We start from the raw sequence: 9,442 nt of genomic DNA, 5'->3' as shown, positions 1-9,442 counted from the left end.
GTAAGAAGGCTTGATAGAGATCTTATAGGTGTTTGTCTCTGTCAGAGGGGTTGGAGCAAATGCGGTTGTATCGCAGAGCTTGGCTGTGGACGATGGATCGTGTGGTGTGGTCAGGGTGAAAGCTGGAGGCATGGAGGTAGGAACAGCAGTCAGTAGGTTTCCGGTATAGGGTGGTGTTTATGTGACCATCGTTTATTAGCACAGTAGTGTCCAGGAAGTGGATCTTAATCGCGTCTCTGCTAAGGCTGCGACTACACTCCCCCTTGTGTCGGTAGAACGTATGTGGCTCAGGGGTGTGAATAAGCCACCCCCCGAGTGACACAAGTTACACAGACCTAAGCGCCGGTGTGGACAGTGCTATGGTGCTGGGAGAGCTTCTCCTGCCAACATGGCTACGGCTGCTCGTTGAGGGTGGAGAGCTCCCTCCCGTCAGCTTCCAGCCGCTCCAGTAGAGACTGCCACTGGGGGCCACGTCACTCACAGCTGTGAGGGCCGAGCGGTTAAGGCGTTGGACTCGAAATCCATTCGGGTTTCCCTGCGCAGGTTCAAATCCTGCTCACAGCGAGGCCTGTGTTTTAGCCACACTTGCTCACCAGGGCAATACATCTCCACCGGCCCCGGGACGCTCTCCATACACTCCCCACCCCAGGTAAACCCTGTTCTGCTCCTTTCATGGGGATGCCTGGGATGGTGCCTCACGCTGTGTCTCTGCGGTCTCAGGCCTCTGCCCCTCACCCAGCACCCCTCCGGCTCAGCCCCACCCCTGGGTGCTGCTCCTCTCCAGAGCGTGGAAGGAGCTGAGCACGGGCAGCCCGTATCAGAGGCCAGGGGAGCCTGAGCCTCCCCCAAAAGGCCATCCATGTGGGGCGGAAACGCTGGGGATGTGGGGCGGGTCTCCCATCCGGAGGCCCGTGGGCCCATGGTCATCTTTCGAGCGCTGTAAGCGAAGCTCCAGAGGAGTGGGGGCCCCACCTGAACCCCGCTCCCCTCTGCCTCTTAGCCCGATGCCCTGCTCTTGCTCTGCCTCTTCCCATCCCCCCTCCGCCTCCTCCCCCAAAACCTGCACCCCAACCCCCCTCAGCCTTTTCCCCCGCGGCCCCGTCTTCTCGTGCCTCTTCCTGTCCTGTTTCACCTCCTTCCCCAAGGACCGCCCTGCCCCCCGCTCACTGAAGACAGAGAAAAGGGACGGGTACCTGGCCCCATGGCCCCCGGTAGCCCCCCTACGGGGAAAGGGGTGGAGAGGAGCAAGCAGGGGGTGAGTGGAGTCCTGGGGGAAGAGGCGGAGAGGAGCGAGGGGCAGGTAGGGGGACCTCGGGGGCCAGAGGAGTGAACAGTGGGGGGGCGGGGCCTCGGGGGAAGAGGATGACCAGGGGCGGGGCCTCTGTGGCAGGGCCATGCTCTAGGCCCCGGTGGCCCCCCAACTTCTCGGGGTCATCTGAAACCCAGGATGAAGGTGACACAGGGCCTGGTTCCTGATTGGGCTAAGATTCCATAACAGCTCTCCCTTCCTGGCAGTGTGAAGGGGCTGGACAGGGGCATAAAGCCCTCCAGACACGGCCGGAGACAGGGAAAGGGCCGTCAATGCGGAAGAGAATCAGGCCCAGAGTTAGACAAGGGGTGCAGAGAATATTCTGGATTCTGGTCATTGCACTTCGCCCTTGCTCGAAATGCTTCCTGTATTTTCTCCATTTCACTCCCTGACTCTCGATCTCTGCCCCTTTCCCCGTTTCGTCCTCAGAATTAGCACATTCAGCCAGTTAATCGCAGCAATCCCACCATAACACAGCAGCCTGAAATCTCAGCTCTCTCCCGCCCCTCGCACGAGACCTGCTGCCAGCTGAACTGGAGAAAGAATGGGGAACGTCTCTGGCAGAGGGTGTGAAACAGACACCCAGAAAAGGTGAGCTTTCACAGGGACTGCTGGGCACGCATGGACTGTGGCTGGGGAGGGGGCTGCCAGACCTCCCTCGGGTGACCAGACAGCAAGTGTGAAAGATCGGGATCGGGGTGGGAGGTAATCGGAGCCTATATAAGAAAAAGACCCAAAAATCGGGACTGTCCCTCTAAAATCAGGACACCTGGCCACCCTAGACCTCCCCCACAGACTGCCACTGAGTGAGTGGGGGGCAGTTGCACAGACCTGCAGGGACCACACGGATTGTGAGGTTTGCTCCCCTCCTGTCTCCAGTGGGGCTGAGGTTTCTCCCTGAGCCTGCTGAGCCCTGTGGCCCTTCCCAGCCACGCCCGTGGGAGCAGAGAACACCGAAAGACCAGGCCGGGGAGGTCATATGGTTTATTGGACCCGGTTCTGTTGGGGAGAGTGTAGCCAGACAGACAGCCCCCCCCTGCTCAGACCAGCATTGCTGGAAACACAGGAGGAAGCCGGAACAGGGCACTTAACATATATTCCAGCACAGCCTTTGAAGCTATGAAAGCACAGGTGTGCTGCTACAATGTGCCTCTGGGAACAGATACGACGATTAAGCTCACAGCAGGCAGAGGCCCTGTGACAGACATGGCTCTTCGCCCCTACTAAATAGCGTGATGCACTCACACCAACATCCTAGGTGGGAAAATATTTACCCTGATAAAAGAAATGTCCAGTAGTCGACACTTATTGTTTCTCTCCCTTGCAAGTGTAAACTACTCTTGCGAAAGCTGGCGTCACCCCGACAGACCAGCCTCAATTTGGCATAAGAAAGGAGAAAGAGAACAAAGGAGTACAGAGGTATAAGTAGGGGACCTACAGCACCCTGATTTTTGAGTGCTTTTCACGATCTATCTGCTGGTCAGATAAGTGACAGCCTCCCAAGGCTTCTGCAGCTGAGAGGGTCCCTACGCCTTGTCCCTTATTCGTCTTTCCGCGGAATTGAGTGACCGATCCTGGCTTGGCACCGCTGGAATCGAGAGACGCAAGGAGGGTAAGAAGCACCCACACCTGATCTCCTATCTTTAGTGTACACATATTTTGAAATAGAGCTCTATACTTTGTTTTCTTTCTTTGGGATTGTGGCTTCAGTTTTGTAACTTGTTTGTGTGTGTAACATCTCTACATTTAAATAAGTAGGCACTAGCAATTTTGTAACCACATGATTAGAATCTAGCTTAATAAATTTTGGTAACCATTTATGCATAAGCCTGACTTGTTTTCTCTGGTTTACTGTAAAGCAGCCAACACAATTAAAGAACCTCAGCCGTTTTGGCTCTAAAGCCTGGCCATTAGGTGAGAGTACTAAGAGCCTAGCGTTGAGTTGTGCCGCCTCCACGGGGCAAACTCTTGGGGCACCTGTCAGTCAATCCTGGCTGCCCGCTGCGAAGGAGCTCTGAGCTCTAGCAGTTAAAGTCACGGGTGTGGAGAGGCTCTTAGTGCTGCCATTGGGGCAGCTGTCAGTCAGTATTGACTGCTCGCTGCGAAGGAGCTCTGAGCTCTAGCAGTTAAAGTCACGGGTGGTTAGGACCTTGGGGCATCCGTCAGCCTAGCCCGGGCTGCCCGCCGCGAAGGGACAGTGCGTCCTAGCGGTTAAAGTCACGGATGGTATAAACGGGCATAGCTGGCACCTCACCAAACATCCTTGGCCGTCGGCTAACAGAGAGAGACCAGGGCCTGAGGACGAGATCTGCGGAGCTCGAAGGCTTGTCTCTCCCCAGCAGAAGTTGGAGAATGAAAGAGATCCCCTCCCTGCCTTGTCTCTCTAATCTCCTGGGACCGGGGACCGACCTTGCAAACAGAGAACTCTGAGGCAGTTCAGTGCTTCCCACCGAGCCCCAGGAGCCCGTATGTAACACGGACGTTGCACTCATTCAAACAGTGCCTAGCGCAGGTGGGGGACGGGCTTCAAGCTGCTGCCAGCCACAGCCCCTTCTGTGCCCCAAACCGGGGGCGACTGCGCCTACCGGCCAGACCCCTCTGTTCCAGAACGGAGGTGCCCTTTGGTCTCTCAGCCCGGCGCTCTCACACAACCACAGCAGCTCCAGTCACCAGGTCCCCTCTTGGCGCAGTGGGAGGGGGCAGCAGGACAGAGCAGGCAGGCCTCCGAGGGGGAACTGTACTCCGGGAAGCCGTGACTCTGTCAAGGATTTAGGTGCCATACCGGGCAAGCCACTCAACATACGCTCCTGGTGCGATACTGTGGGGAACAGGGCCAAAGCCATCGGTGATGACGGGGGGATTTTCTTGGTTTTTCAATGGTTTGCATGCCTCAGTTTCCCTGGGTGCTGTTTGTTTAACGAGGTGGGAGAGGTAGTTTGCTGTTACAGAGGACCAGCGGTGATCTCTCCTGTCAGTTGGGCCCTCAGGCAAAGGCCTGGAGAACAGATACCCCAGCGACTGGTGAGCGGGAGGCCCAGCTTGGAAGTCACAGCCAGGTCGGGCCAGTGGAAGGACAATGGGCTGAGGAGAGAAGACCCGGTGACTGCTTCCAGCCAGGGGGAAAGAAAAGAGGGAGGAGAGGAGAGGCTGAGATAGAGGAGATCCAGGCAGCCTGTTCACCTGGGACAGAAGACAAAGGACACAGGCTTGTGGGAAGGTGATATCGGACGCTTAGCTGGAAGGAGGGGGCTTCTGGACTGGGGAGAGAAAACAGCCAGAGCCCACACGGGTGCAGGAGAGACCTAGATGGACTGTGCAGAGGGAGATTAGGCCTGAGGCCCTGAGAGTTTCCTGTGCTGTGTTCAGATGCTCAGTAAACCACTCTCTTTTACGCTGGCTGAGAGTCACGGCAGTCTCGAGTTCGGGGTTGCTTTCTTCCCTCTGGGAGTAGAGGCCCCAGGGGTCCAGAGTGAGGGGACTCCCTGAGGGGGCCCATGGCAGACAGGCATGCTCAAGGCTCAGAGAAGAGGGGTTCCAGGAGGCGGAAGGGCCTACGGCTTAACCCTCGAGAGAGTGGATCTCCAAGAAGGGCTGTCACACTGAAGGGGGTTCCTCCCAAGGACTGTACGAGGCTGAGAGAGAGCACAAGTCCTGTGAGTCCGTGACGCCATCCATGGATAGATAAAGAGAGGATGGAAAGGGAGGTGATTCAGCAGTGGGGAGACTGACACTGGAATACTGCATCCCGTTCTGGTGTCCACATTTCAAAAATAACGTGAAAAAAACTGGAGAGGGTGCAGAAAAGAGCCATATTTGAGGGATGGAGAAGACTTATAAGGAGGGATTGAAAAACTCAGTCTATTTAGTTTTTAAAAAGATGGAGAGATGAGCTGATGGCAGCCTGCAAGTGCCTTCGCTGAGAGAAAAGACCAAGTATTTAAAGGGCTCTTTAGTCTTGCAAAGAAAGGCAGAACAAGAACCAATGGCTGGAAGCAGAAATCAGAAAAATTCTCCTTAGAACAAGGCAGAGATTTGTAAGAGGGAGGGCTACTCATCACTGGAACAAACTGGCAAGAGAAGTGATGGATTCTCCATCTCTTGATATCTTCCAGTGAAGACTAGATGCCCTTCGGGAAGGTGCTTTAGTGCAAAAGCAGCTCTTGTGACACACGGGAGGGCTGGGAGATGCAGGGCGTCATATTAGATGCTCCAATGGTCCCTTCTGGCCTTAAGTCGACTAATTTATGAAAAACTGGTGGTTTATTGTATAGCCGGCTCCATCCCCCGACTCACCAGTCATTGAGTGCGGAGATCCGGGGGCAACAACTCCAAGCTCCAAGAGGCTGGGCAGGGGCAGGACATCAGCTGGGAGGGGAGGGGTGGGGGGCAGTGACATCACAAAGGCCTTTTGCAGGACCTCCGCCCATTGGGCAAAGGTGGTGGGGAGGGGGTGACCTCACAGAGAGACCCCGACATCAGCGGGGCAGGGCCGAGGGGCAGGGCCAGGGCAGTCGCTGAGACCCCCCCGGCTTTGCTGCCGCACGTCTCCTTCTCCCGGTCTCCCCTCGAGGACGGGGAGAGAATTAGGATTCACATCGTAGCATGAGGAGGAGCCTCTGTGGAGTTTTCTCCTTTCCGACCCCTGGTTGTGCCAGAAAACGAACGTCCCTTGGACAAGGTCGGAGGCTGCGAGAGGTTTGGAACCTGTTGGGTCTGATGCACCTGCTGCAGGCAGGATTCTCGGCACAGAAAACACTGGCTTAAGGGGGCAGAATGTGATTTCCTACCGAGCGCTTTGACGCTTGGAATCACTGGGGACCTTGGGGTTTATCCTTTTTGGTTTCCCTTTTCCTCTTTCCTCCCTCCTTTCTCCTCTTCTCTTGCTTCTTTTTCCCCTGTTTCCCTCTCTCTCCCAAGGAGGGGTGTCTGTGGAGGGTGGGCAAGGGGGGGTTGCTCTCATCGCGGGAGGTCCTCACAAAGAGGTGGGTCTGGATCTGAGAGTGATCCGCTCTGATGGTGACCTGGCCGTCCTGTGGGACCTCTGGTGAGACCTCTCAGCCGCCCGCCCCTCAGAGTCTCAGGGCTGGTTGGCCGAGCGGGGGGCTATCGACAGCGAGGAGACTCAGGTCCTTTTGGTCTCGTCTCAAATCAGGCAAATAAGTCACAATCAATGCAACGTATGGGATTAATCTTGCTGCTTCAGGGGCGGGAGGAGGCAGGGTCTTGGGGGAAGAGGTGGAGCGGGGGGGGGTCTGGGGTGGAGGGGGGGTTGCCCCGGGCCCGCAACCCCCTTGGGACGGCCTTGGCAGCAGTATTGGTCCCACCCCGCGGCAGGGCCGGGCTGGAACCAGGTACGGCCGGGGCAGGGCAGGGCAGGGCAGGGGGTGGGGGAAAGCTGGGCGGGCGGGAGCCGGGGGAGGTACCTCTCTCCAAGCCAGACCTCGTAACCTGAGATCCAGAGAGGCAGGGGGGGCTCAGGACACACCCCTCCCATCGGCCTTTCCCGTTGGTTAGCGTCGGTGTGGAGATGCCTCGCACGCTGGGTTTTGTGGGTCCTACTTTCAGGCACCTCCTTTTTCCTGTAAGCGGGGGAATAGTCCCGCTTTTGTGGGGAACTGTCCTGGCTTCTGCACGACCCCGGTGAAGTGGGCTCGCGAAAGGATCTGAGTCCTCGCTCCCACTCCCTTTACCCAGTGGCCTCCCTGCCCTGGAGGACTCCCCTTCCACACTCCTGTCTGGCAGAGTCCTCATAACCCCGAGAAGGCTGGACCCAGGATTCCTGGGGGGCTCGAACCCCAACCCTGCGGTGGTCACCTAGGACAGGGGCTCGGGTGTCCCCACTCCGGGGTACTCTCTCTGCACTGGGCACTTCTCTGACCCACTGACCATTACATATAATTTAAAGCAAATGCAAGTTATTTAATCAACAATTAATTTAAAAAAGAATAAGGGAAAATGGGAAAGGTGAAAGGAAACACATCACCCCGCTCTGTGGCAGGGAACATCACAAACAGCGTCTCTGGAACGTCAGGGCAGTTCACAGTCTGCTCCTTGTGAGTCCCAGGCCCCTTCTCCGGCCCTGGCCGTGCTGCGGGGATGCTGCTGGTCGGACACTCGCTCTGGTGGTGGCCACACGCTCTCAGGCGCGAAGTGGCAGGACCCTTCTTCCCAGTGTGGCCCCCGCCCTGTCGGGGTTACAATCCAAGCCTGGCCTGCAGAGCCCCTTGGCTGAGGCGTCTCCCTGTGCGGGGCCCGCTGCCCAGGGTCCCCCTCGCTCTCCCCAGCTGCTCACCGCACCCAGCTCCGGACTGCTCCAGCCCCAGCCCCACCACTCGGTCTCTGCACGGCTGCTGCTCTGCCCCCAGCTCCCTGGGCTGCTTCTCTGGCCCCTCTGGCTCTGGTTGCTCCCACGACAGGTCTGCTCTCTCTGGGCTGCTTTACTGGTCCCTCTGGATCGGCACAGCTCCGCTCCCCAGCTCAGCTCGGGCCCCTGCTTTCTCCTTAGCTCGGCCCCACTCTGTCTGTCTGACCCAGGCAAATCCAGCTCTCACAGAGGACGGGACCCCCCTGGCCTCCTGACTCCCTCATTAGCCTTCTCGCCCTGACATTCAGGCTGACCTGGAGCGTTGGCCTCTCCCCATTGTTCCTGGGGACTATCAGTCTCAGGGTCCTGGTTTCCCATCCACCCTTCCCCTTTTAGTACTGGGAGCGAGCCAACCAAAACACCCCCACTGACTGTTAGTAAGGGGGCAACAGTCCCCTTACATTTAGGCTGTAGCTGTGGGGGGTTGAGGATCGGCAGCATCTCAGTGTCAGATTTAGGGAGCTAAAGTGAAAGTAGCAGCCAAGCCCAGCTCAGTATTTTTGTGGAGCTAGCCCCTGGTGCCTAACCTGTTTGGAACAGCCCCCTAGGCCCCCATCTGTGTGGTCAGGTGCCCGATCCCAGACCTACATTATTTTAAACAGATGCTTTTGAAAAACGTACCAAAAGTCTAACGGGCTCTAAAAATCAGCTGAATACATTCCGGGCCTACAAGCGCTAAAATACTTTCATCAAAACAGTGTCTTGTGCTTTGAACGGTATCACGACATGGCAGGGGCTGACAGTCAGTGCTAAATGTGTGAAGACCCATTTTTCATGATTCTTGCTAAAGCCAGTCAGCAAATGTCGTCTAGGAGTAAGTGCTGTAATTATGGGGAAGAAAAATCTGCATTTTTCACACGTAACAGAATGGAATAACTGCATTCAAAAATAAAACGATGGAAAACTTGAAAGGCCACAAGCCCTCTCAGTCCTACTGCTTGTTCAGCCAATCGCTCAGACAAACAGGGGTTTGTTGACATTTGCAGGAGCTAATGTTGCCCACTTCTCGTTGACGTGTCACCTAAAAGGGAGACCAGGCATTGACAGGGCACTGTTGTAGCTGGCATCGCAGGATATTGACAGGCCAGATGTGCTGAAGAATCATACGTCCCTTCGCATTTCAGGCACCGTTCCAGAGCTCATGCGTCCATGTTGAGGACAGATTGAGATGTCACCAGCGGAAGGTTCATTTCCTTGTTCGGTGGTTGGGATCTTGTCGTTTCCACATTGGCGTGTTGCTCTTTTCAGACTTCTGAAACCACGCGCCACACCTCATCCCGCTCAAATTTTGGAGTCCAATTTCAGACTCTTAACTCTTGGGTCAAGTCCTGTGGCTGTCTTTAGAAATCTCACATTGGTCCTTCTTCGCCTTTTGTCAGATCTGCAGTGAAAGTGTTCTTAAAACGAACACCACGTGTTGGGTCATCATCCGAGATGGCTAGGAGATGAAATCTGTGGCAGAGTGCAGGTAAAAGAGAGCAGGAGAAGACAATTCTCCCCCAAGGAGCTGAGTCACCGATTTAATTCACACATTACTTTTTTTTAACGAGTATCGTCAGCATGGAAGCATGTCCTCTGGACTGGTGGCAAAAGCATGCAGGGGCATACGAATGTTTAGCATGCCTGGCACATAACTACCATGCAATGCTGGCTACAAAAGTGCCATGCGAACGCCTCTTCTCAACGTCCGGTGGCCTTGTAGGCGCGAAACGTTGACACTGTTTTCCTTTTGGGTGCAGTTCTGAACAAAACAAAACATCTACATTTGT

General features: G+C 55.9%; 1 non-coding gene across 1 annotated transcript; it reads left to right on the top strand.

Moving 5' to 3' along the window:
* Nucleotides 1–482: 482 nt before the first annotated feature.
* Nucleotides 483–564, top strand: TRNAS-CGA (transfer RNA serine (anticodon CGA)). Its single transcript has one exon. It is a non-coding gene; the product is annotated as a tRNA-Ser (tRNA).
* Nucleotides 565–9,442: the final 8,878 nt, after the last annotated feature.

Source organism: Lepidochelys kempii, chromosome 11 (assembly GCF_965140285.1).
Source record: "Lepidochelys kempii isolate rLepKem1 chromosome 11, rLepKem1.hap1, whole genome shotgun sequence".
NCBI classification, from domain to species: domain Eukaryota; kingdom Metazoa; phylum Chordata; order Testudines; family Cheloniidae; genus Lepidochelys; species Lepidochelys kempii.
Note: the sequence above shows the minus strand (reverse complement) of the source record. Positions and strands in the feature narration are given on the sequence as shown.